Source organism: Octopus bimaculoides, chromosome 4 (genome assembly GCF_001194135.2).
Source record: "Octopus bimaculoides isolate UCB-OBI-ISO-001 chromosome 4, ASM119413v2, whole genome shotgun sequence".
NCBI classification, from domain to species: Eukaryota; Metazoa; Mollusca; class Cephalopoda; order Octopoda; family Octopodidae; genus Octopus; species Octopus bimaculoides.
The window spans coordinates 115,327,491-115,331,785 of record NC_068984.1 but is presented as its reverse complement, the minus strand read 5'-3'; positions in this window follow the sequence as shown (position 1 = coordinate 115,331,785).

Genomic DNA, 4,295 nt, shown 5'->3' with positions numbered 1-4,295 from the left:
GGTAGAAGAGGGGATTGTGAAGCTGGCTGAGCGCTTCCCTCTTGTAAAGGTCCGCGCGCCACACCACCACTGCTCCACCTTTGTCCGCCGGCTTGATGACGATGTCGTCGCAGCGGCGGAGATTGCGGAGGGCGACCGATTCGGCCCGGGTGAGATTGGCCCGGAGGGGTCTTTTTTTAAAGTCGAAACGCTCGACCAACGCCTTACAGTCGTCCACGAACAAGTCTAGGCTACTGAATTGGCCTGGAGGCGGCGTCCAGTTGGATGGGCGGCGTCCCAGGTCCGAGATATATATAAAACCTGAATTATTTAATTTCTAAATAATTTCAATTTTTGTTCGAAAATAAATCTAGAATTTGACACGTAACCTGGAAGGGGTTGTTCTTCACTGGGGAATTTAAAATTATTTCTATCAGAGGTAAGGACTCAAAGTTTGGGCGAAGTAGAACTCGAGTAATTCGAAGGCAATACTTGAATGTTAATTATTTTATTGGCTCCAGACCATTGATTTAAGTGGGGACTAAAAATCAGAATGTAAAGAGCTTTCCCCCTATTTGCAAGGACAAAGAAAATGGTTTTACTCATTGATAATACTATTTTCCCTACAACTGTTTATTTATTTCTAGTAAATGTTTTACGTTTCAGTGCATTAAATATGTTGACGACAACTGATCTATGTTACTTTGAAACTTATATAATTTATTTAAAACACGCTAAAATGTGTCTCATTTTCTTACTTGATTTTTTTCTTTTCTTTTTCTTCTTATAACGTTGAGTAATTGAATTCCGTTGCTCATTGATAGTCTTTCATATTTGTAAATCTAATTTCACTTAGAATTCGTGTTGGTAGTTACAGAATGATATATGAATAGTCATATTTCTTCTTCGATTTATCCTTGTGTAATAGGAAGGTGACTGAGAATAATATTTCGTTAAATTACCTGACAACAACTAAAAAAATTGTGAGGGAGTGACTTGGCGACTAGAAAGATGGTTATAACAAACGTGATAAGTTCTTTGAGCAATTTGGATGTTTTCTTCTTTATAGAGAAAATCGAATGTCTTCTTTGACAACTAAGTACTGGAAATGATATACTGTGCAATATCTGACTTTTATGTTAGCAATTATGACACTCGCAAAATGTGCAACAACCGCAGAATGTTGTTCCTGCCATCTTATGATTTAAAGTTATTCAGTCAGTTATAACAAAGAATATAGATACTGAGTTACAGAACAGATTCATTAACTCTTGCATACTTTCTTAAAAACAAAGCAAAAGGCACAACAAAAATTTTAAAAAAATGTTTTTGGTCATGAAGAAAAAATTAAGAAAACCTTGTTAAAGACTTTTTTTTTACTTGTTTCAGTCATTTGACTGCGGCCATGCTGGAGCACCGCCTTTAGTCGAGCAAATCAACCCTAGGACTTATTCTTTGTAAGCCTAGTACTTATTCTATCAGTCTCTTTTTGCCGAACCGGTAAGTTACGGGGACGTGAACACACCAGCATCGGTTGTTAAGCGATGTTGAGGGGACAAACACAGACACACACACACACACACATATATATATATACATATAAACGACGGGCTTCTTTCAGTTTCCGTCTACCAAATCCACTCACAAGGCTTTGGTCGGACCGAGGCTATAGTAGAAGACACTTGCCCAAGGTGTCACACAGTGGGACTGAACCCGGAACCATGTGATTGGTAAGCAAGCTACTTACCACACAGCCACTCCTGCGCCTGATGAATTCAAATTGATTTACATAATTAGTATATATTTCATACTCGTGCTTTTTATTATTATTATTTCTTTTTGGGAGGCGGTGAGCTGGCAGAGTCGTTAGCACGCTGGAGAAAATGCTTAGCGTATTTTGCCCGTCGTTACATTCTCAGTTAAAATTCCGCCGAGGTCGACTTTGCTTTTCATCCTTTCGGGTTCGATAAAATGAGTACCAGTTCAGCACTGGGGTCGATGTAATCGACTACCCACTTCCCCCCAAATTTCAGGCCCTGTGCCTATAGTAGGAAGGATTATTATTTCTTTTAGGTACAACTATATGTTACTCAATTCGACGTATATGCATTCTATCCTTAAGAAATATTTCTGTTTAAAATACATATAACCACATATATTCAGATGCATACATGTATGTATAAAACAAATATACCTACAAACATATACGCGCGCGCAAACACATAGACATACACACAGAGGTTAGTATTAAAATTCATTAGAATCTAGGTACATCAACGTATAGGACGCTAGGACGGAATAGGTACCATAACATTGATTTCACACAGAGGTAAAAACAACAATTCAGCGTCATGTAATGGTAGTGTACTGGAGGCCTCGTTCAATTTCTCTCAATTGATCAATTCTGAATATATACAGGGTGCGATGGGTAAATTGTCGCCATTTTAAATTTTTAATTTCGCGCATTCTTTGTTTTTTGATTTTGTCGACTACACAGTATAGTAGGGTCAGCTGGGCACCGTCTGTGAGAAAAATCGGACCATGACGCAATTCACTCTGCCAGAAATTTGGAAACGACATGCTATACAGAAGCTCCAATTTAAACATTTCAAAGTGTTTGGGTATGTATGTATGTATATATATATATATATATATATGCATAGATAGATAGATAGGTAGAAAGACAAATACATACCTACATATAGTTGTATATGTAGGTGTATCTATATATACGCATATATATATATATATATATATATATATATATATATATATATATATATATATATATATATACATACACGTTAATGTGTTTGTTTTAAAATCATGAATGGTAAATGAAAATGCTTCGTCAAACAGCTGAATTGAATAATTTAACATCCGTAATGATCCGTCGTATAATGAAGCTAAATAACAAATCGGTCCCCCAATAATTCACTCCACTGATTTCTTTAAAAACAACCCAACACTTCATTACGTTAAGAGTATTTCTAAAGGCTTTTTATACAGATTATTCATATTTTCATTATTATTTTTTTATTCATTTTGTGGTGGGGTTCGAATAATAATTACAAAGGGATGATGACGTTATCAGGGTTTTTACGAAACGTATTAAATTTGAAAATATTTCAATATCTAATTGGAAATTATTTTCACCGAATATTAGACATTGCTTTCGTACTTCATAAATTTCTTTCATTCCAATTTTCAACTATTGAAAAATAAATTGGTCTAAAAATATGAAATACATAAAAAATGCATGGATATTATATTAACTTTTCAAATAATTGCATGATTTTTGTAAAATTTACAATGTCTTTTTGCCTTTTTGTGGTGATACTATTTTTTTTCTGTGATATTTTTTCTTTTTCTCTCTTAAGAAAATGTCATCTAACATTGTATCAAATTTTTCTGTTATATATGGATAACTTAAAATTGTAACTTGGTTAGGTTAACGTTCTGTGAGTGTTTTAACTGATAACATAAAAGTCGAATATGGAAATGTATATCATATCTAGCATTAAATTGTATAAGAGATTTGAATGTCTTTCAAAAGAAAACGGAATTTCTAAAGAAAAAAAAATTATCATACATGTCACAATCATCTTCTCAACGCATTCTCTTGCACAAAATTTCTGTTGACTTCAGGTAAATTAACGTAAACATTTTCTCCCGGTACCTGCTTATTTCACAAGACTAAACTGTATTAGAAATGTGATTGCCAACACGAATTCATAGTGAAATTGGATTTGCAGATATTTTCACATTTCAACGATTATCAAATAACTCTGGAATTCAATAAATAATATTCGAAAAATCTATAACTTATATAAAAACTAAAAAGAAAGTAAGAAAGTGAGATCCTCTTTAAACAGATCAGGGCATCATTAATTTTCAGCTTCAATCACTAAACTCAATACAAGGAATTTTTCTTAAATAGATAAATGTATGTATGAAAATATATATACACACACGCACGTGTAATTTTTTGTGTCATTTTATGAATGTCTTTTTTATTTGAGGTAGTTATTATTATTATCAATATTGCCATTTTTGTTATTATATATTTTTGTATACTTTACTCTTAGAATGTGATTCCCAAAAGGGAATTTTACTATTTTTCTAAGAAAAGTATTCTGTTACAAGCTGTAAAATAAAGTGTGAGGCGGTCAAATAAAGAAAAAATCTCCCGTGTCCATTCATAATATTTTGTCTAATTTTTCAATAATCATTCAAAGATTTATAGCGTAGAACTGGGAGTAACATTTTCGTAAAGTTTATATATATATATATATATATATATATATATATATATA